The sequence below is a fragment of the Microtus pennsylvanicus genome, chromosome 1, assembly GCF_037038515.1.
Source record: "Microtus pennsylvanicus isolate mMicPen1 chromosome 1, mMicPen1.hap1, whole genome shotgun sequence".
Lineage (NCBI taxonomy): Eukaryota > Metazoa > Chordata > Mammalia > Rodentia > Cricetidae > Microtus > Microtus pennsylvanicus.
The window spans coordinates 61,169,830-61,193,941 of record NC_134579.1 but is presented as its reverse complement, the minus strand read 5'-3'; the positions used below and the strand labels follow the sequence as shown (position 1 = coordinate 61,193,941).

The 24,112-nt window shown below is 46.0% G+C and overlaps 1 pseudogene; it reads right to left on the bottom strand.

Moving 5' to 3' along the window:
- Positions 1-2,773: 2,773 nt before the first annotated feature.
- LOC142839351 (selenide, water dikinase 2-like) lies at positions 2,774-4,041 on the bottom strand (annotated as a pseudogene).
- Between the last annotated feature and the right edge of the window lie 20,071 nt (positions 4,042-24,112).

The following is a 24,112-nucleotide window of genomic DNA, read 5'->3' as shown; positions in this document are numbered from 1 at the left end:
ACCGCGAAAGCAAACCAGAAACTTGCACTTCGTGGTGTGCGGAGCTTTGGGGGCTTTTGAGTAAAAATCACCTCAGTTTGAAACTCTCCAATACTGATCAATAGCCTTGGGGCCTTAATGAATTTCTTAACTAATCTAGCTTTTCACTTACCCATATTAATTTCTAAAACTACTACTATAATTCTTAAGCCAAATTTGAAGCAAGCTTTTTTTAAAAACAGGACAATGGACACTGACCAGGTCCATGCCTGGGATCCCCAAATTTGACCACAAATTACATCAGTTAAAGGCAAAACCCACAAGGCTGTGCACTTCCCACCTTCCTCCAAACGGGAGCAGAGGGATTGTATGAGCTGACCTGAGCTTGTGGGAGCTCATGGACTCTGGAGCAACAGTTAGGGAGCCTCCATGGGACCGACCTAGGCCCTCTGCATGTGTGTGACTCTTTGAAAGGCCGCTAGCAGTGAGATCAGGACCTGTCCCTGGAGCTTAGCTGGCCTTTGGGAACCTGTTCCCCATCTGAATCACCTCACCCAGCCTTGATTGCCGCGTGGGAAGGGGGGAGGGGACTGGGAGGAGAGGAAAGAGGAGAAACTGAGGTCGGTATGTAAAATAAATGAAAAATGTTATTTAAATAAAATTTTTAAAAAAAGAATAGAAAAATCTAGAGTGTTGATTCTTCTGATCATTTCTACTTCCGTCACAGATGTTACTCTACACAGTGACCATCCCCAATAAAGTGGGGATTGTACTGGCTGATGCAACACTATTTAATAATCAGTCTATTTTTAGCCTGGTGATAAGAAGGTTAATCAGGAAACAATGTCCTTCCTATCTCTCCACGTGCTCATTCCCAATGTGGCGTCTCCTGTTCCTCACACTGGGATTGGGTGGCTCGCTAGTTTTAAATTCCTCAGGACCCCCTGTGGTCTTTGTAAGCCCTGAATGCATCACCACCACACCCCACACACACATCACTCACACCCACCCCTCCACACCACTCACACACCCCCACACCGGTACACACACCACTCACCCCACACCCACCCACACACACCTCTCCCCCACCCCCCGACACCTCCACACCCCACACCCCTCCCATACACCCCACAAGCAGCTCTCACCTCGCCCATAGTATCAGAGAAGCTGTCTAGCCCTGAATTTGCAATCCTGCCTGGGCAGGGGAGCTGAATCAGCAGAAGTTATCGTAAATATATAAAATTGGCAAGGAGTTTTTTTTTTTTTTCAAAAGCCAAAATTTGTGCTCCATTTCAATGCTATCTTGTTGTGAGGAGATAATTTTCCTTCCATTTGTTTTGCTATAGACATGCTTTTATTTTATGAATTGTTTCTATCTCTGGGTTTTAAGTGACGGAAGACGAGAACCAACTCCTACAAAGTGTGCTCTGACTTCCACTTTTGAGCCATGGCGTGTGTATCTCTCCACACACAAACAAATAAATGTAAAAGAAAACATTTTATATAGACTGATGCTTTGTGAGTATTTACTAAAGGAAGGCATTGGGCTCTTCACTGTGGATGAAGCAATAGCAATGGGTCTTGGCTTCTGTGAGGGTCAAAGTTATGTGTTAAGTCTTAATCACTGTGCCTGAGAGGTCTGTGAAACTAAAAGGCCTCTGGTCTGCAAGCCCCTTGCCCAAGGACACAGTTTCTGAAACGCTGGCAGCAATGGTTCATGGGAGATAACAAGCCATGTGTCTTCACTCCCCTAAACAAGTTTGTGTAGCCAATCTGCACCAGGTGGGAGGTACGTGGGCAGGAAATACGTCAGGATGTATGCTTGCCCGTGATTGGACCTCGCAGGAAAGGCAGTGAACTATGGATTTTGCCTTTTTAAGCCCCTCCAAATCATGACTCGGGGCCATTTTCTGGGAAACCACAGAGTCCATCAGCCTGGCCAGTATCTAATTAAAGCTTACTTCAGATTTGACTCTAAATTGTGGCCGTGGCCTTATCCCCAGGCGGGATTAGCCTTCTACATACTGCCAGGCTTTTCTTAATCACATTCCTGATAGCCTTCTTTTTTTTTTTTTCCAACAAAGCCCCTTTTATTTACTTAGCTGTAAGAAATTTCCTTTATTAACTAAACCTCTGGGAATTTTCAGCATAAGATTTAGTGTATTAATGAGCACCAACACCTGGCTCTGAGGCTTGCTCAGCCTCTTCCAGTCCTTAGCCAGAGTTAGAGGAAGAGACATCATTGACAGAGACCAAGTCAGGGGCTGCGGTCTTCTTTCCCTAGCTGGACAAGCTGCTCAACTCTCGTCCAGAACAGGAAAAGAGGCGGTTTCTCAGAAAGATTAATAACGAATTTGACAACAAATCAGCTCTAACAATTTAGACTTATCAATATATTGGGCCAAACTCTAATTTCCTTTTTATGTTGCAGTTTATTCTTTTTGTATGTATATTTGTATTATTAGGATTTGTAATCCTAATAATTTTACTCTCTGTGCAGAAATGAATCAACTCAGGGCAAAGAAAAATCCCTCAACCTGGAATAGTCTCATCTTGCTTTGGGAAAAGGCTTCTGCTCCTCAGTCACGCAACTGATGAACACACATCCCCCCTCCCCTAGGTGTTACTTCTGGCCCTGGATGTTCACACAGGCAGCTTCTGATGGAACTATCAAGGCACCTGGAAGCACTCACTATGCAGGCAGCCTTTGCAAAGGTCTTAAAATCAACCCCCGTCAACAGTCCATGAGTGTGCGGAATGGCTGTGCTTTCCCAAAGACTTCTGCTATTCCATTTCATGAACTAGGCTCAGAATTATCAGGAGCCAGAGCAGCAGCGGCTGCGGCAGCAGCTCCCTTAGGTAGAACCTCAATCACCCGAGGTTTGTCAATGATACGGGGCTGTCCAGTTTCCCTTCTCCATAATGCCAACAACCCATGCTTGGTGACCCTCTCCATACTTGGAAGATTTGATTCTGAACAAAAGCGGGCCACCTGTTCTCTTGGCAGACAAATCAGGAATCCCCCAGAGGTTTTAGCTGATGTTCCTGGGAGGAGGCCAAAGCGCCCACTGGCTTTGCCAGTGGCAGCCTTCTTGTCAATGATTAGCAGATTATGAATGACGAAGAACACTTGATTTTGTTGTTGTTGTTGTTGTTGTTTGAGGTGCTGAGAGTGTCCCAAAAGTCTAAAGCCTGTGATGTCCATGGCTGCCTGGGCATTAGATGGGTGCATCAAGCTGGCAGCAGTTCTGTTTAGTAGCCATATTGAACATAGCTTCCTGATAAGCTGGCTCTACTCCTTCTCTGGAAACCACCATCTTGATTTATTCCATTTCTCAGGATTACCCAACCATGGGCGGGCACTGGCCGCAACCTGGGTTCCTCAGGGTTTGGTTAACACCAGGACATCTCCTACCACAGCACTAACAGGCATTATGAATTCATTTTGCTGACACACCGCAGTGGCAACCCCACCGGGGATAATCCAAGGGCTGTCCACTGTCCACTTATCAGTGCGGTTCCTCCCTCCTCTGCAGCATCAGGAAAACCTTTGATCATGAGCGGTGTTACCTTTTCTCCTTCCTTTCTTTCATGCTCTGGCTGACACTCAGTGATACCCATGGCGTAGAGGTCACTGAGCACACTGGTACAGGTTATGTGCCACCGTGTAGGGAATCTTCCACCAAGAGGTAAAAGAAATCGGCGGTCAGCACCAGCTACAGGCCGCAGTGCCTCAGGGGGAAGAGGCAAGCGTCCGTCCCAATGCTCAGCCAGGGGAGGGCTGAGCTTGGTTCTGGCCTGGCACCCAGGCCCCCTTCCTGCTCTTGACTCCCCCTACCAAACCTGAGGCAAGTGAGGGCTGCAGCATAGGCTGCAGTTTGAGTAGGGTTTCCTGGGGGACCTTGCAGCCTAACCCCTTCATGATGGAGAAGCTCGTCAGCAGTCAGTCCCAGTGCCTGGGACTCAAACTCCCGCTTATGGGAGTTCCTTCGGGCAGAAGGAACCCTCCGCCGTCACCAGCGCCACCTTGGCCTTTCCACTGGCGCCTGCCACCTCTGCCATCAGACAGCCTAAGGGGTTGGCTGGGCTGACCACAAGGCTCTGGTACCTAGGGGCAGGCAAAGGTTACCCGAGGAGATGGCATGCTGCACCGCACATGTGGGACCGGAGGACGCAAGCCACGTTGCCCCTGACAAACTTCTAAGCTATGAAACAAGTAGAGAGTCACACTATAAAGAGACAAACATACTAGCGATGTAGTTCAGATGGAGTGCTTGCCTGGGTTCAATTCCCAGTACCCCCCAACACACACACACCAACACACACATTGCTGCATTAGTGATTATTGATACAATAAAGGTTTGTTGATAACTGAAGGTTAGCTGACAGCTCCTTGGACACCATGGTCAGTGGTCAGTGACAATAGCATTCTCTCATTCTCTATCGTGTGTCTCACCCCTTCATTCTGGAGCAATGGCTAGTGGCTTGTAGTAACGTAGGAAATGCTCCTGGATGAACACACATGCTTGGCTTCTGCTTATAATATATTCCCAAGCCTGGTATGGCAGTGCATGCCTGTAGCCCTTGAGAAACCTAGGCAGGAAGATCATGTGTTTAAGTTCAACCCAGGCTTCAGATTGAGATATCTCAAAAGAATAAGACAACAACAATAAATTATTCTCAGCTGTCCTATGACTATGTCTATAAGTTGGTATTTCCGTGTCTTATGTCTATTAATAGAATGTGTTGTAGGCCTCATAGCAAGGTTCAGGATCCAGGCCTTCCTGCCCCTGTATGCAACTTCCCATTGCTTGTGTGAATAAAGGGATGTGGCAATCCAAAGGTAATAAAGTATGGTAGGTATCAATTGACTCATAGAGATCCACGCTAGATAAGACTTATCACTCGGCCCCCACTCCCTTTACCTGTAAAGGAAACTGAAAGTCAGAGGAAAGGTTAGATAGTTGTGAGGGATTTTAACAAGACCGAGGGTCTAAATATCCTGCTTATTACACTTTCCAGGGCATGTATCACTTCTGAAAATACACACTAGAAGAACATGGGAGTTACAGAATTCAGGAGGAAAGCTGACCAGCCAGCTCAGCATGGCTGACAGTTGAGGCCCAACTCCATAAGAGAGGCAGAAGGCCCTCCTCATTCTTGAGAAAGCCCGATTGGAGGAGACTAGGCAAATGTCTGTGTGAACTAGAAATGATGTGCTGTGCTGTGGTGTGCTGTACTGTGCTGTGCTGTGCTATGGTGTGGTGTGCTGTGCTGTGCTATACTGTGCTGTGGTGTGCTGTGCTGTGCTGTGCTGTGGTGTGGTGTGGTGTGGTGTGCTATACTGTGCTGTGGTGTGCTGTGCTGTGGTGTGGTGTGCTGTGGTGTGCTGTGGTGTGCTGTGGTGTGCTGTGCTGTGCTGTGCTTTGCTGTGCTGTGCTGTGCTGTGCTGTGGTGTACTGTGCTGTGCTGTGGTGTGTTGTGCTGTGCTGTGCTGTGGTGTGCTATACTGTGGGGTGCTGTGCTGTGCTATACTGTGGGGTGCTGTACTATACTGTGGGGTGCTGTGCTATACTGTGGGTGCTGTACTATACTGTGGGGTGCTGTGCTGTGCTATACTGTGGGGTGCTGTGCTATACTGTGGGGTGCTGTGCTATACTGTGGGGTGCTGTGCTATACTGTGGGGTGCTGTGCTATACTGTGGGGTGCTGTGCTATACTGTGGGGTGCTGTACTATACTGTGGGGTGCTGTGCTATACTGTGGGTGCTGTACTATACTGTGGGGTGCTGTGCTGTGCTGTGGTGAGGAAAGCACAACCCTTGAATCCTGTGGTTAGTGCCAGATTTGTCATACTTCATGTTACTTAATTCTCCAGGACCTGATTATTTTTTAGTTTATAAAAGCTGCTCAGAACTGTCTTCTCAGAGTTGACTTTCACAATGGACATCATGATATTCATCCCAGCACTAGAAAAGCACTCTGGAAGATAGGTTTGTGACCTCCACTGGGAGTCAGGTTTAGTCCATCCTAGAAGAGATGGTGACCACTCACTCATTCCTCTGCTAGTCTTCAAGATGCTTTTGAGCAAGGATAGGCTCACACCAGAGGGTAAGAATTCGTCTCCATTGAGCTGAGAGCCTAGAAGATGAAGGATTGACAAGCAATGCTGTAGGGATTAGTCCTCAGCTGTCTGTTCTTGGAGGGTTCACAAACTAGACTTTAGTATTGCATTTGAAATAGATAAAACAAATAGAACCATATTCTAGAAGACATTTAAAAGAACTGTATAGGAGCTAAATTTTCCTCTCTATACGTGACGTTAAATTGAGACACAGCCATGGTTTTGTTTGTGTCTGGCTTATGGCTCCTCTTGTGCCCTATGCTAGCTAGCATCATGCAGTTGTTACAGACTGTATGGTCTGCTCTGATTGCTTTGCCCTGCTACTTGGCACACTATATATGGTGCAGTTATAACACACCATAAATGCTGTGCATATGGGTGTAACCATGACATTCCATTCTTTCTTTAAAAAAAAAAAACCTTACCGTTGTAGTAAGTGTGAAAACAAAATGAAAAACATTTTCAAATGATTCACTTTTAGGTCACAGGACAGATTATTTGGGGATGAGGAGTATGAACATGGAGATGTGGGGAGAAAGTGTCACTCTGTAGCTCTGCCTGGCTTGGAATTTAGTATTTTAAACCAGGCTGGCCTTGAACTCACAAAGCTCTGCTTGTCTCTGCCTCCTGAGTACTGAGATTATAGGTGTGCGCTATCACACCTAGCTGAATTATTCAGTTAAACAAGTTAAACAAAGCACGGTATGTAGAGGTAAGTTAAAAAAAATAGATTGCATTAATATTGACATATCACAATGCAAGAAAACAACTGTCAGGACAAAAAAAGAGAACAGTTGAAAAAGACTATCTCATCAGAGTATATTTCTTCAAAAATTTAAATAATGAAAGTAAGACTGAACCAAGCTGGGCTGTAGTGGCGCACACCTTTAATCCCAGCACTCAGGAGGCAAAGGCAGCAGGATCTCTGTGAGTTCAAGGCCAGCCTGGTCTACAAAACAGATGCCAGAACAGCTAGAACCATTACACAGAAAAACCCTGTCTCAAAAGAGAGAGAGAGAGAGAGAGAGAGAGAGAGAGAGAGAGAGAGAGAGAAAGAGGCTTAAACCTAAGCAAGTTTTTGAGATGCTCACTGTCAGCCCAGCAAGGAGGGCCATGTCAGAACATGCCAATTAAATTGTACTTGATTTAAGCAATCAGAAAACAATGTATGCTGATGTAGGCCAAAAAGGCTTGGTTCTTTTTCTGGCTGCTCAGACCCGAATAATCACACAGGAAACTATATTAATTGCAACACTGTTTAGCCAATACTTTAGCTGTATTACTAGCTAACTCTTACATCTTAAATTAACCCATTTCTACTATTTTATATTTTACCATGCCTTGTTTATTAACTAATTGATGGACAGTCAGGCTTTTGTCTCGGTGGTGGGTGGGGCTTGAGGCTTTGGGCTGATCTGCATTTGTGCTGTCGTGAAAGATGCCGCAGTGAGTAATCATGTGTGAGTTTCGTGTGGACATACTTTCATTTCTCCAGTACCTAACTAGAAACAGAGCTGCTGGGCCCAAGAGTGATTCCACGTCTACTTCGGTGTCTCTGAAGCACTGCCGTCTTGGTTTCTAGGTTTGGCTGCATGTGTTCCCTTCTCATTCGCTGTGAACGAGAGTTCTTACTGTTCATCTCTACCAACAGAGGGCAAGGCTCTGCTTGTTGGTAGTCCATGCCGTGACTGCCTGCGATGCGGGGTTCCGCTCGCATTTAATTCCCTGGGTGGAGAAATTACCCTGCTTCCTTCTCCATGCTCGGTCCACATGGGAACCCAGCCCTGTAGAGCGTCAGGGCTCCTCCACTTAGCAGAGGGCGTCAGGCAGTGTGTCCTTTGATCGTTAGCTTTGTGGTCCATAAACCCAATTGCTGAGCTGTTCTCTAAGAAGATACTATTGAAGGGGAGGAGCTTTTCCCCCAAGGGGCCCGCAAACGTTTGCAGGGAAGTGAATTGAGGGCATCTTGACTTGGTAAGCGCTAGCATGCAACCCATCCTGGGCAGAAGCCCCACCTCCCACCTCTTCATAGATCTCCTTCCTCCGGTTCCCCAGACACTAAAAAGGGAGCATTCTGGGGGAGAGATGTGATATGAAATTTGCAACTGGCCTTAGGGCAAAGCAGAGTACTGAGTGAGGCTCTGGTGAGGAACTGGAACCAGAGAAGGGCTGTCTCGAGGGAGGAGCCTTGCTTGGGAGTCAGGGGTGGAGGTGGGAATGTCTTCGGGTCCTAACCTGCCTGGCGGCTGCTGACCAACACATAGCATCAAAGGCTAAAAATAAAAATCCAAGTACCCCTTCTCTAGCACACAGACCTTGAGCACTTGGCCTGAACCGGTGGCTTGTGTTACCCTAGAGCAATGGTTCTCCACCTCCCTGACACTGTGACCCTTTCAACCATAAAGTTATTTTCATTGCTGGCTCATAACTGTAGTTTTGCTATTGTTATGAATGGTAATGCAAATATCTGTGTTTTCCATTGCTCTCCAGTGAAAGGGGATCATTCAATCCAAAGGAGTCGGGACCCATAGGTTGAGAACCTGACCCATAATGGTCCCTAGTGCCTCACCCTAAAAGGCCAGTGTCAGAAAGGGAACTATGCTGCCTAACCAGAGAACGAGCTGTTTCCTTTTACCTATTCATTTCGATCCCTACACAGCAGACAAGGCCCAGTATCTGCTCTTCACTGCCCTACAAGGAAGGACCCATTCCCCCTGAGAAGAATTCTGAGAGCTCACGGGCTGTGTTTCTGTCCATGGTGTCTATTCTCCACTAAAACTTTGATAGTAGGGACCACGCTCAGTGGTTAAGTGGCTTACAACCACCCATAACCTCAGTTCCAGGAAGCTGACACCCTTTTCTAAAGAATATAAAAGGTATAATTAAGGATTAGTGGAGGGCTGGAGAGATGGTTCAATGGTTAACAGCCTGGCTACTCTTCCAGAGCTCCTGGGTTCAATTCCCAGCACCCACATGGCAGTTCATAACTGTTTGTAACTCCAGTTCCAGGGGTTCTGACACCCTCTCACATACATGCAGGAAAACACTAATGCACATAAAGTAAAAATTAAAAGAAAAAGTCCTAAAACCAAATAAAGAATCCCAATGAGGGCTGGAGAGATGGCCCAGAGGTTAAGAGCATTGCCTGCTCTTCCAAAGATCCTGAGTTCAATTCCCAGCAACCACATGGTGGCTCACAATCATCTGTAATGAGGTCTGGTGCCCTCTTCTGGCCAGCAGGCATACACACAGACACAACATTGTATACATAATAAATAAATTAATTAATTAAAAAAAATCCCAATGATAGGACACAGTTGCCTGAAGTTGAGAAGCTCTGATTCAGGCCACTCTGTGCTGTGACAGGGACGAGGCCCTTATGCCCTACAGGGAAACAACCAGAGAAAAGCACATGTAACTCATGAAAAATGTCCCCTCCCACCACTAAAAGAGGAAAGTGCGCAAGGGCTGAGCTGGACGTGGCTCTCCTCTCCAACTCCTTCCATGCTTAAGGCCCAGCGCACAGGAGTGCTGACTTCCAATTTTTTTGAGACAGGGTCTCATTGCAAATTCCCCTGTTTATCTCTGGAGTCCTGAGACTAATGGCATGTACCACCACATCTTGCTAACCTCAGGATACTTGACAAATTACAAATCTTCTCCATACTCTGTATATGATATTTTGCTTGAAATTCACTTGCAGTTTTAAAGATATAGATGAATTTTCTTGTGATTTTTAACATTCAATTGTTTGTGTGTGTGCATACATATGTATATTAGTATGTGCGCATGCATATCACAGCACATGTATGGAAGGAGTCTGGGTTCCAGGAATAAAGTGCCTCACACTTGGTGTCAGATCCTTCACTGGCTGAGCCATCCTGCTGGTCTATGAACTGCTTTTAAAGTTTACATCACAACCACAGACAGAAAAGAATGAATTTTCTTGGCTATAAATAGAAAGTAACCACTTTCTAATAATAAAAATAGAATATTGAGTCTAGGTGGACATTTTTGACTGCCAAAGGCCCTCCCTGAAGCCAGATCTCCTATGAAGAGAGCTACATCTGCATTCAGGAATAACTGAAGATATGCTTGGTGAGCCTAGGATTTCCTCTTTGTGTAATCAGAAAAACTGAAATAAATTCAGAGGCATAGCTTCACACGCGGGCGCACACAGACACACACTCACAGACACACACAGAGACACATATACACACACAGACACACACACACAGAGACACATTCACACACAGATACACACTCACACACACTCACACTCACATTCACAGACACACACAGAGAGACACATATACACATAGACACACTCACACACACAGAGACACATATATACACACAGACACACACTCACACACTCACTCACACGCACACTGAATCTATGTGACCTGCTGCTATGTATGGAGAGACACCTGAAAGCCACGGGGCTTCAGTGCAGTGTGACTCAGCTCTGCCTGAAACACATCCCAAGCCTACATTTCTGGATGGCTGGACTGTGGAAAGTGGACAGGAACAAACCAGAATGCCTATGAACCCCAGAAAGTACAGACAATCCGTTTGTCATTTATCGGCTTTCCTCCGGGCCAGGCTGCACCCTGAGGGCAAGTTTTCATCCCTAGACCCACTCACTCTTTGTTTTTTAAATCTCAGTCAAACTTTTCATAAATCCAGTTGGCAAGTAGAAGAGGAAGAAGTGAAAAGTCAAACTTCCTGGGGGAAGTGTAGTAATATGAGCGGCGGCAGGGCTGCGTCCCCAACACCCCAGCCACCTGCTCGGCTAGCTTATGCCCCAAAATAATTACATGGACACTGTATTCTTTTAATCACTGCTTGGCCCGTTAGCCCTAACCCTTACTGGCTAATTCTGATATCCCAATCAACCCATCTCTAACAATCTGTGAGCACCAGTCTTACCGGGAAGATTCTAGTTCAGAGCTTCATCACGTGTGTCTGCCCAGGAGCCGGAAGCATGGCGTCTCTCGTGAGGCGGCTGCTCCCGAGAGGAGAGCTGTCGAGTCTGAGCTCACTTCCTCTTCCTCCCGGCATTCTGTTCTGTTTACTCCACCTACCTATGTCCTAACCAATAAAATGGGCCAAGGCAGTTCCTTTATTAGCCAATGACCTTCCTCCATCAGGGAAGCCCCTTTATGGAACTTCTAGAAAATTCCATTCTAGAAGATAGATTATAAAATGCAATTAAGTACTGCATTAAATCGATCATGATGTGATAAAAAAGTATTAAGAGTTGACTGACTCAGTGGGGTGAACTGGTAAAATTTACAGGTCAAATCCCTGCCCCTCGGGAAGGCCAAGAAATTTGGGAACACGGAGCCAGTGCATAAGCCTCATGTGTTGAACCAGGTTAGATCACATCTAAAATATACACAAGTTTGAGGCCAGCCTGGGCTACATACTGGGTTCCAGGCTAACCTGGGATAGAGAGTAAGCTCCTATCTCAATGAAATAAAGCAAAGGGAACCAAAAACCCCACAGACTGGTATCTGAATCTCCCTTAAACCCCAATAATTCCACGTGGGAAGACAAAGCCACCATGAGCAAGCTTATCTGGTCCTACTGCCCCACAGGTCCCATTTGGTGTTCCTGTTTCCTTCCAGCATGTTCTTTCCATGGGCTGCTCCAGGACAATGGTCACTGGCTGCCCATCCCGCTCAGGGAAGTTTATTTCCTGGCAAAGCAAGGCTGTTTTTATAAGGGTTGAGGTTGAGGGTTTAGCTCAGTGTAGTGTGCTTGCCGAGCAAGTGCAAGGCTCTGGGTTTGAGCCCCAGCACTGGGGATGGGGGGACAGGGAAGCATGGCTATTTTATACTTTTTCTAACTCTTTAATCTGCTGCTACGTGGGTTTTCATCAAAGGAATTGTGAGCTGAGTTGTGTCTCCAACCCTGGGTGGAGATGTTTCACGGGGCCAGGAAGATCACTAGGTTACTGTCTAGCAGGAGGTTTACTGGCAAAACAATAAGGACAAACCATTGTCCTTACCCTTAGACGTTAATCCAGGGATAAGCAAGACGGCCCAGGGGATGTGAAGTGGCTTTACAACCTCTGTGTCCAAGGCTACTGCCCTGAGTTCCATCCTGACACCCACGTGGTCAAAGGAAAGAACCAGCTCCCAAAAGTTGTTTTCTAGGTTTGTGCACCCCGCCCCCAACCACCAGTAAATGTAATTTTAAAAACTAGTTCATCTAAATGGGGCTTAGCCTGTAGTCCCAGCAATTCAGAGACAGAGGTGAGATCATTGTGAGATTGAAGTTAATGGGTCCACGTAGCAAGTTCCAGGCCAGGGAGGGTTATATTGCAACACACACACGTGGACATGGACACAGGCACACAAAATAGCAAGTAAAACTAGAGTAATTTTTCTTTTAGCATTTGCATGCCTTTAGAATTTCTCCCACCTGTTCATTCAGCGATTGAACTTTCTCTGTTGTGAATTATTCGAGCATAGCAACACCCTTTTTGGAGAGCAAATGACCCAAAAGCCCAGTGAACCCACAGCCTCAACTCCTCGCCTTGCTCATTTTGCATTCCTGCTCCCTGCACCCAGAGCAAAGCCCACAGCATTTATCCACCCATTCTTTCATTTTCATAAATACTTACTGAGCCAGCTTTCTATCTGCCAGCTGTTCTGAGGGATGGAGACCGGGTGAACAGGGAGGGACCACAGTCAACTAAGCCATAAAGAGAAGAGGCGGGCTGGATAGAGTCCACTGGCTGAGCTAATCCTTTAGATAAGGCAACAAAGAAGACCTCTGCCATCCTTGTGCTGAGATAGCTGGTGACTTCTTAAGCTGCAGTAGGCTAAAGTCCACCCTGTGTGCCAGGGCCTCGGAAGTCCTGCATGATCAGGGCCAATCTGTCGCTGACAATACCTTCTCCCAGCCCACTAAGCCTCAGGGCTCCTCAATCCCGCAGATCTGCTGTTAGACTCCCAGCCTTTGTGCTGTCTGATGTATCCGCCTGGAGAAAAGCACGATTAATAAAAACTCGGGGTCAGAAATTGGGGTTCAACCTGAAGATCCGGAAAGCAAAACAGCCTCAGGCTCTTACCTCGTCCTCAGTCTGAAATAGCGATCCTACATCCAGGAATCTCAGAATGAGACTGTCTCTGAGAGTTGTCTCCCCCTCTCCTCCCGTCTTATATTCTTCTCTAAGGCTGGAATTAAAGGCATGCATCAGTGGGATTAAAGATATGTACTGCCTGGTTTCTATGCCAACTAGTGTGGTTACTAGGATTAAAGGTGTGTGTTACCATAACCTGGTCTGTGAGGCTGACCAGTGGGACTGTTTTACTCTGAATCTTTAGGTAGACTTTATTTATTAAAATGCAATTGAAATGCCTTTACACTGGGCTGTTCTGTTCCTCCTGAGTGTGGTCGTGCACACCTTTAATCCCAGCAATCAGGATGCTAAGAAGGGGAATCATCGACAGACAAGGCCAGCCTAGGCTACATAGTGAAAACAAAACAACACAGTAAGATTAATAAGCAGATAACAGCATAAAGAAGAGAGTGGGGAGATGGAGATGGATCAGTGGGTGAAGCTTTTGCCCCTGGATGCATGTAAAAGCCAGTAGGCACGGTGATGCCTATAATCCCAGCACTGGGGAGAGACAGGGACCCCCACCTCCTCCCAGTAATCTGTCTAGATAGACTAACCAGAATTGGCAAACTCTGGGTTCAACGAGATAAACTGCCTCAATAAAGTGGAGAGTGATCAAGTAGATACCTAGTGTTAACTTATGTCTCTATGCATGCGGGCACATACACACACACACGCACGCACGCATGCACGCACACGCACATGCACACACACGCACACACACACATGCACACAGGCACTTACACATGTGCCTCTTCTTCCCCTCTTGCTTTTTCTTCTTTTAGTACAAAGTCTCACTGTGTGGGTCAGGTTGGCCTCCAGCTCATAGTCCTTGGCTGGGACTTTACCTTCCTGGATCCATAGTCCAGAGCCAGGGTTCCTTCCCCACAGGAGAGATGCAGGATATGCAGTGAGTTTGCTCTTCTGAAATGACACTGCCACTCAGTTAGGGTAAAGTCAATAAAGAAACTCAAGAATCTGTGAGCCCAGTAAGAAGTGAGCCTCCACCACCCAGAAAATGCAGCAACAGAAAGAACAGGTTCCATAATTGTGGGATGTTGGAGTCTGAGCTGTACCCAGCTAGAAAGTGCTGGGACAGAAGACAAACTGATTGCTGGTTCACACTTTCAGGACTTAATAACTCCTCTGCTTTTATTTGGTGTGTGTGGTAAGAGGCTGTTTGTTTGTTCCCGGCTGCCCAGACCAGAAATAATCACACAGAAACTATATTATTTGCAATACTGTTTGGCCAATGGCTTAAATGTATTTCTAGCTAGCTCTTATATCCTCAGCTAACCCATCTCCATTCTGGGCATCACCAAGAAGTTGTGTCCTACTGGCAAAGTTTTGATGGGCTCCAGCTGAAGGCATCTGTCTCCTGCGGGCAGCTACATGACTTCTCCCTGACTCTACTTCTTCTCTCTGTATATCTCTTTTAGCCTGGCTTTATTCTGTTAAGCCATCGACCAAAAGCAGCTTCTTTATTCATTAACCAATAAAAAGCAGCACATATACAGAAGCACCTCCCACACCATGCCAGAGGAGAGTTGATTTTCAAGGCAGGGTCTCACTATCATAGCCCTGGCTGTCCCGGAACTCCCTCTGTAGATCAGGCTGGCCTCCACTCACAGAGATCCGCCTGTCTCTGCCTCCTGACTTCAAGTGCTGGGATTAAAGCATCTGCCACCATGTCTAGCCTCTCAGATTGTCTTGCTGCCTATATTTTTCCAGATAAAGCCAGGGAAGAGCCAGGGGACAGGGCTAGCAAGTCCTCCATCCCTGCCTAGTCATATTCTTTGTTCAGTGTCCACAGAAGTGGTTCAGAGGGTCATAATAAATATTCCCACTGAGTAATATGGCGGCAGCAGCAGACTCTGGTGTGGGAGTGTCGCAGCCACCCCTCCTTGGTATCTTTGTTGTTGCTATTTTTTGAGATTTATTGTTTTATTTGATGTGTATGAGTATTTGCCTGTATATATGTATCATATGTGTGCTCTTTTTAAAAAAAACTGATCTTTAATTTTTATTTTTTTAATTTTTAGGTGTGTGTTTTATATACATGTTATATATGTGTGATATATATGTATGTTACATGCATGTGAGTTTGTGGGTACATGTGCCCAAGTGGGCACAGGCAGAGGCCAAATGTTAGGAGGAGAATGTTGAGTCTCATCTTCTATTGCTCTTTGTCTTATTCTGTTGAGTTAGGGTCTCTCACTGAACCAGACACTTGCTGCTTTGGCAAGCTTGGCTGACTGATTACAAGCTCTTGTCTTGCCCTCCAGTGTTGGGTTAAAAGCATCTGTGGCCATGCCCAGATTTTTACATGCAAGTTGAGAATTTGGAAGCATGAGATTATCATGCTTCTTATATAGTCCTATATAGTGAGACCCTATCTAATACATACATATGGATGGAGGGAGAGGTGGGTAATAAACTCTTGGGACTCCAAAACAAGAAGACAAAAATTAATTTAAAATAGGAAAATTTGGGGCTGGAGAGATGACTCAGCGGTTAAGAGCACTGACTGTTTTTCCAGAGGACCTGGGTTCAATTCCCAGCACCCACATGGCCGCTCACAACTGTCTGAAGATCCAGTTCCAAAAGATCTGACACCTTCACACCAATGCACATAAAATAAAGTTAAATAAACCATAAGAAATGTTTTTAAAAAATAGGAAAATTTGGACTGGGATGTTGTAGGAGGCTACTTGCTCATTTCCCAGCCACCCAGACTCCTGAAATAACCACAAAGAAACTGTATTAATTAAATCACTGCTTGGCTTAGGGCTTTTTCTTATTAATAAAAAACCATAGTAAATTCATATCCTAGAACACTCTACAGAAATGAGGATTTATTGACACATATTATATAAATGATACACTATGTGAATATAAATGACACACTATAAAAATGTGTTAAAAGACCAAAAGGGAAAAAAATACAGCACATGGGTAGGATACCATTTATGTCAAACTCTAGAAAATGCAAATGAGAGAAGTAGATCAGTGGCCTGGGGCTGGAGTGGAGCAGGGACCAGAGTCTCTTGGTTGTATATCTGCAGAATTCACATGTCTACCAGTGATCAAAGTCCCTGTACAAGTGAACTGCACAGAATCTGCTATCATAAATTAGATCCCATTAAAGTTAATCTGTGAAAAAGAAATAAAACAGAAATAAAATTAAAAAGAAGAAAGCTGATGGAGGAAGGTCATTGGCTAATAAAGGAACTGCCTTGGCCCATCTCATTGGTTAGGAGATAGGTGGGAGGAGTAAATAGAACAGAACGCTGGGAGGAAGAGGAAGTGAGGTCAGACTCAGCTCTCCTCTCGGGAGCAGACGCTTCTGCAGAGAGACGCTATGCCCCGCTCCTAGGCAGACACACGCGATGAAGCTCCGACCTAGAATCTTCCCGGTAAGACCGGTGCTCACAGATTGTTAGAGATGGGTTGATCGGTATATCAGAATTAGCCAGTAAGGGCCAGAGCTAAAGGGCAAAGCAGTGTTTAAATGAATACAGTGTCTGTGTAATTATTTCGGGGCAAAAGCTAGCCGGGCAGGCGGCTGGGGTTTTGGGGACGCAGCCCCGCCGCCGCTCCCTATTACTACAAATGACGCCCAGACGTGTGGCTAACTAAACCCACTTAGAAAACCTGAGAAGGCTTAAAAATAAGGGAGAGAGAGTTTAACACAGATTTTTGCTGTTTGTTGGTGGCGTGCTGTAGAGAGATTTCCTGATTCGGCAACAGCAGCAGAAAAAAACGCTGTGTCATTTCAAAGCGTGGCTTCCTGGGGCTGTGCCGCCAGTGCAAACTCTGGCTTTATGTTTGTATTCCCGCTTGGGATCGGAAGGAGAGTGCTCTGAGACCGTGAAGATGACTCAGAGCTCCCCGCCTGCTCCTGGGCAGAAGGCAGAATCAGGCTTAGGCAGGCGGAAGAGCATGGCAGATTCCTGCCGCCATACAGGGACGTGTTTTCAGACTGCGCAGTGCTCTGCGTGTCAGATTTGGATGTTACTTGGATGAAAAAAATTTCTGTGCTGCACGCTCAGTCTCAGAATTAAACTGCTGAGTGCCGCTCCTACCTGGTAGCCCCAGAGCTAGCACAAAATGGTACGTCCTCCGTTTTGAAATTTTCCTGACTCAGCAGCAGGAACAAACCTGTGTTGTTTTAAAAATGCTGGCTTTCTGGGCCATCCTGCCAGGGCAAACTCTGACTGTTTGAGACAGGAGGGCCAGCTACTGAGAGAGGACTTGAGTGTTGTCTGTTGTAGCTTGCTGGCTGGCAGGGACCTTGAAACGTCATAGAGGTGTGGCTATAAACATGGCTGCAGCCTGTATATCCGCCATGAGGCTGGAAAGCTAAGGAATGGACTGGATCTAGCTGGCAAAGCCACGCTTTTAGTCCTACTGAGATTGCTTGCTAAATAAAGGACTCATGTGGTCAGAAAAAGAGAGATATACAGTAAAGAGAGATTCAAAGACAGAGAAAATTTCTGAATGGTTTAAAGTGTGCTAAAAATATATGCAAGCTGAAAGTTGAATTTCTTAAAGCAAAAAACAAAAAAGGAAGAGAGTTGTTGTGTGTCGTAGTACACACCTTTAATCCCAACACTTGGGAGGCAGAGGGAGATAGACCTCTGTGACTTCAAGGCATGGTAGCACACACCTTTAATCCCAGTGCCTAAAAGGCAGAGACAAACAGATCTCTGTGAGTTCAAGGTGTAGTAGCAAACACCTTTAATCCCAATGCCTGGGAGGCAGAGACAGGCGGGTCTCTGAGAGTTCAAAGACAGTCTGTCTGCAGAGTTATTCCAGGTCAAAGATATACGCTCAAAAAGCAAAAAGTTAACCTAGGAATGTCACAGCTTAGATTCTTAAGTGCCTAATGATTTAAAGGCGTAAATCAAAAGTGCTCCTGGATAGTAAAAAATTGCAGATTCACAATAGGACAGATTCAGACCACTAAATGAGTCACACTGTTGGATGAATATACGTAGGCTTGGGAGAGAGAAGAAAAAGAATATAGAAAATAAAGTTAATGTTAAAAAAAAAGGTAAAGTCTTTAAAGAGACAGAGTACAGATAGTTAAGAGATTAAAAGAAATAAAGAAATATAAGCCACGTAAAAATGGAAAATTCACAGAGAGTCTGGATTATGTACATTGTATTTTCTTTAAAATTTTTGACTGTGAAGGAGCTAAGTACAGAGAGACATTTCATTATATGGGCTGCTAAGCTGAACCTGCACATATGTTCTAAAGGTATTTTGATTTCAGAATTTGGATCTAAGGATATGATGCTTTGGAAAGGAGTTTCTTATTTTGTTTTCACAGAGGATGAGACCCTGTTCATTTCTTCTATTCCGATTTGGTATGATGGACCACGTCCTCCTGAAGGGTTGCTGTGAACATCTTCAGAAAATTGCTTTGCTCAACTGCCAACTGATATGAAACTAGCACACAGGTTATACTATGAAAGACCTAATTAACGACGCCCCCATTCAGCAGGAAGCGGTTTGGAGAGAAAAAACTGTGCCCATGTTCCCAAATATAGTTTATAAATGTTCTTTTACATTTAAAGGGGGATATGATATAGGACTTTTCATGACAATGAGACACTCTGCTCCTGGCAGCACCAATCTACTTCAAGAGGAAGATGGGCATCGAAGAGGCACCTTATGGAGTTTGATAGCCATTTGGGCAAGAAACTGCTCTTGCCTGGACTATTGCATAAACTGGACACAGAGAACCCGCAGAGAGAGGACTACTGAACTTGCCTAAGGTGAGATGATCTTTCGGGGTTCCTGATTCATGAAAGAGTCTGCGAGACGTTCTGCAGGACACAACAGATAGTGACTGAACTGACTTTGAATTTTCCTGCTTTGGGGAAATGTCTGCTGCAAACTATGGGCCTGTAGGCTGAAGATGGATGCCCCAACGGTACAGAGGAACTTTGAGTGACTGTCCAGGCAGCGAGATGTCTCTGTCATTTCTAGAGTTTTAAAAGTTGCTTTTTTTCTTGTTTGTTTAGGTAGTATTGTATCTTTCTGGAGTCTTTGATGGAGTTAAGAATAGTTAGTTATAGTTTTCCTTAGTTATGATAAAGATTATTGTAACTTTTACTTGATAACTGTTTGTTATATGTAATTTTGCTATGTTAAAGTTAAAGCCTTTTTTTTTCTTTTGTTTAAACCGAAAAAGGGGAAATGATGGAGGAAGGTCATTGGCTAATAAAGGAACTGCCTTGGCCCATCTCATTGGTTAGGAGATAGGTGGGAGGAGTAAATAGAACAGAACGCTGGGAGGAAGAGGAAGTGAGGTCAGACTCGACAGCTCTCCTCTCGGGAGCAGACGCTTCTGCAGAGAGACGCTATGCCCCGCTCCCAGGCAGACATACGCGATGAAGCTCCGACCTAGAATCTTCCCGGTAAGACCGGTGCTCACAGATTGTTAGAGATGGGTTGATCGGTATATCAGAATTAGCCAGTAAGGGCCAGAGCTAAAGGGCAAAGCAGTGTTTAAATGAATACAGTGTCTGTGTAATTATTTCGGGGCATAAGCTAGCCAGGCAGGCGGCTGGGGTTTTGGGGACGCAGCCCCGCCGCCGCTCCCTATTACTACAGAAAGCAGCTGGGCAGTGGTGGTACACATCTTAAAGCCCAGCACTCACAAGGCAGAGGCAGGCAGATCTCTGTGAGTTTGAGGCCAGCCTGGTCTACAAAGTGAGTCCCAGGGCATCCAAAGATACACAGAGAAGCCCTGTTTAAAAAAAAAAAACAAGTAAAAACAAAAACAAACAAACAAATGAATGACAAAAAAAGAAGAAGAGGAAATAAGAAGAAAAGAAAGGAGGAGAATATGGAAAAAGAATAAAAGATGCCTTTAAAGTCTGGTGCCATTCAAGCTGAGGGGAGCAGTCACAACATGGTTAGTCTTGGATATCGGTGGCCATCAGGGTTCGATGGGCACCTGTTGGAGTTCCAGGTCTTGTGTCCATGGACAGGGATCTGAATGGGAACACGCGGTTGCAGCAGAAGCAGAGAGACTATAGTGAGAAAGGTTAGCCACTCAGTCACACTGTTGTGCAAAGGATAGGGACCTGCATTAACATAGGCAGGCCATATGAGTCATTGGATAGTGCAGGGCTTCTCCAACATGCTCTGAGACATGTAGTTCTGCAAGCAACTTCATATGTCCCATGTCTGAAGCATTTGAATCTCCACCCAGGGGTGTGCTTTTTGATATTGTAATGTGCCGTAGGTGATGGAGGAAGGTCATTGGCTAATAAAGGAACTGCCTTGGCCCATTTCATTGGTTAGAAGATAGGTGGGAGGAGTAAACAGAACAAAACGCTGGGAGGAAGAGGAAGTGAGCTCAGACTCCACAGCGCTCCTCTCCAGAGCAGATGCCTCAGAGAGACACCATGCCCCAGCTCTGACCCAGGATGGACTTAGGCTAGAATCTTCCCGGTAAGACCGGTGCTCACAGATTATTAGAGATGGGTTGATCGGGATATCAGAATTAGCCAGTAACGGCTAGAGCTAAAGGGCCAAGCAGTGATTAAAAGAATACAGTGTCTGTGTAATTATTTCGGGGCATAAGCTAGCCGAGCAGGCGGCTGGGGGGTTGGGGACGCAGCCCCGTCGCCGCTCTTATTACTACAGTAGGTCCCCCTTCAGACACTGTGCGCTCTATGCCTCCATCAGTCACCCCAGAAGTTCTAGACAGCCCTCTAGAGATGGGAAGTAACTAGGGTAACTCCAGCCTTCCTCCCTGCCAGACGGCTTTTTCTGTTAATTTCATGTCAATTTTCAAGGCCTCCTGGACCTCACTCTCAAGCCTATGAATTTACCTCACACTGGCTGTAGCAAAACATTTTAAGGGCAGAAGAGATGGTTCCACAGCTAGAAAACTTCCCACTCTTCCAGCAGACCCAGGTTTGGTTCCCAGTATCCAAGTTCGGCAGCTCATAACCACCTGTAAGTCAGCTCCAGGACATCCTCTAGGGCTCCCCTGCTTATTCTCTCAAGACTGAATCTAGAGCTCACCTTTCCCGCTAAACTGACTAGTCCTTAGTGGTCCCTAGAAAGCCCCAGGATCTGCCGCCCCACCCCTACACGGGGGTGATAAACCTGCACTATTGTGTTCATCTTTTAGCATGGATTCTGGGGTCTTGACTAAGCTCCCCCACGTTACTGATTAAGCCATCTTATCATAATCTTTTTCTTTTTTGTATCTTTTTTTTTATTGTTTTTAAGGGCAGGTACCCACCAAGGCTAGAGGCATGGATTCCCCGGGAACCGGAGTTACAGTGTCAGTGTGAGCCTTCTGACCAGCACACTGAGAACAGATCTCCATTCATCTGTAAAAACAGGGAGCCCCTTCGACACCTCTAAATCAGCTCTTCAGCCCTCTGTCATATTCTTGAGTGGAGACTTTAAGGACAATAGGAGCTTCTGGGCGTTAATATAACTTTTAAATTGAGGACAGAGTTCAGGTTCAGGATAAAAGTCCTGAGAATTGTTGTTACATCTTCTTCTGGGTGGGGCTGGACCTTAAGAAAGGAAGGGATTAAGAAGGCCTAATCAGGTGACAGAGCTGGCTCTGGAGGCAGGGGCAAGAGAACAAAGGGCTAACCCAGCAGTCTTCCCCGAGTCTAAATCTGAGGCTCTAAGTGAGGCCTCACTCCAGCCTCCTCTCAGCTCCCTGTGTTCCGGTTGAATGAACTGGATACACGGAGCCCAGTGTAGAACACAGATGAACTTATTCTTGGGAAACTGGAGCACTCTCAGGGGAGAGAGTGGACAATGACCACAAAGGTCCCAGGGACCATTGCCATCAGACACACTCGAGGGAGGTGACGGTAGATGAAGACTGTAAGACCCATAGTGCCAACTCATACTAGAGTGAGGTTTATTCTAATTTTCCAAAGTTTTTAGATGGACAGCTTTTCTGAGGGCCAGTGTCTTATCCAGGTGATCAACAGGCCCATTTGGAGTAAGTTTTGTTTGTTTGTTTGGTTTTTTTTTTTTTTGGTGGTGGTGGTGGTGGTGTTTCAAGACAGATTTTCTCTGTGTAGCCCTTGCTGTTCTGGAATTCACTTTGTAGACTAGGCTGGCCTCGAACTCACAGGGATCTAACCACCCTCCTCTGTCTCCTGAGTGCTACCACCGCCTGCCCCATTTGGATTAAGTCTTAAGAGGAGGAATGCTAGTAATGCCTTTGTTTCTCCTCTAGAAAGCCAAGTTTCTACCCAGGGCCAGAAATACAACTCAGAGCTGAGCGCATTAGAAAGAGTGCTCCTCCATTAACAACAGCCATGTTTTGTCAGGAGGATGCAGCCTTCTCTTATCAAACCTCAAAATGCTGCTGCCCCACCTCTCTCCCTCCCCTCCCTTTTTTTAATAGCAAGAAAGGAGTGCTTTATTTTAGTTTCATGCTATAATTTGTGTGTGTGTGTGTGTGTGTGTGTGTGTGTGTATGAGAGACAAAGCCTTGAACTTCTAATTCCAAGTCCTGGGATTACAGTCACGTGACACCACGCCCAGTTTATTGTACACTCCAGGCAAGCCCACTATTAATTGAGCCAAGTCTCCAGCTCCTCTCTTAAATGTTAAGGAAAAGTGAGAATGATGTTCCCTCCCCTTTCACATGGGGATTGTTCTGTTGGTTCGTTTAGCTTTTGTTGGTTTTGAAGACAATCTCACTAGGTAGTCCTGGCTGGCCTGAAACTCTTTATGGTGGACCAGGCTGGCCTCCAACTCCCAGAGATCTGTCTGCCTCTTCTGCCTCACAGGTTTTCTCTTTGCATGTGGAATTTCAAATTCAAAGAAGAGGCAATTGTGATACTTGCCCCTTGTTAAAATAGGGAACGCCTCAGTTGGCCGCCCAAGCTGATTATAGGAAAGGGGGTCCTTCCCACAATGACCTACAAGCCTGTTTCTAATAGGAGCATGACAATTTGGGGTCTATGTTCAGGTAAAGTGACATCTGAGAGCCAAGGGAGCTTGAAGATAGGATAATAAAGTTTCTAGAGGTGAGCACTGAGAGAAACCCAGAGCTGGAGTCCACAGCAAAGGATGAGAGAAGTCAAGTCACAAATAGTTTGGGGAAACACCAAAGTACTAAACAGGGATGCTTGGAACCACAGGTGGAGAAATGGAATTCCTGGCAGTCAGAGGGGGGTGAGGCCTGAGGAGGTGACTCAGTAGCAAAGGCATTTGCCACTAAGCTGATGACCTGAGTTCCATCCCTTGACCCCACATGGCAAAGGGTCAAGAACCCTATGCATTGTCCCCTGAGCGCTGTGGTGTGCACACAAAATAAATTCTAGTTTTAAAACAATTAAAAGGAAGGCAGCTATGCTCACTACTATACCACCAACGCCACACCTAGGCATCCTCATGAATATTAACCTTCATCAGGTGATGAAAAGAGACAGAGACAGAGACCCACATTGGAGCACCGGACAGAAATCTCAAGGTCCAAATCAGGAGCAGAAGGAGACGGAGCACGAGCAAGGAACTCAGGACCGCAAGGGGTGCACCCACACACTGAGACAATGGGGATGTTCTATCGGGAACTCACCAAGGCCAGCTGGCCTGGGTCTGAAAAAGCATGGGATAAAGCCGGACTAGCTGAACATAGCGGACAATGAGGAATACTGAGAACTCAAGAACAATCGCAGTGGGTTTTTGATCCTACTGCACGTTCTGGCTTTGGGGGAGCCTAGGCAGTTTGGATGCTCACCTTACTAGACCTGGATAGAGGTGGGCGGTCCTTGGGCTTCCCACAGGTCAGGGAACCCTGATTGCTCTTCGAGCAGATGAGGGAGGGGGACTTGATTGGGGGAGGGGGAGGGAAATGGGAGGCGGT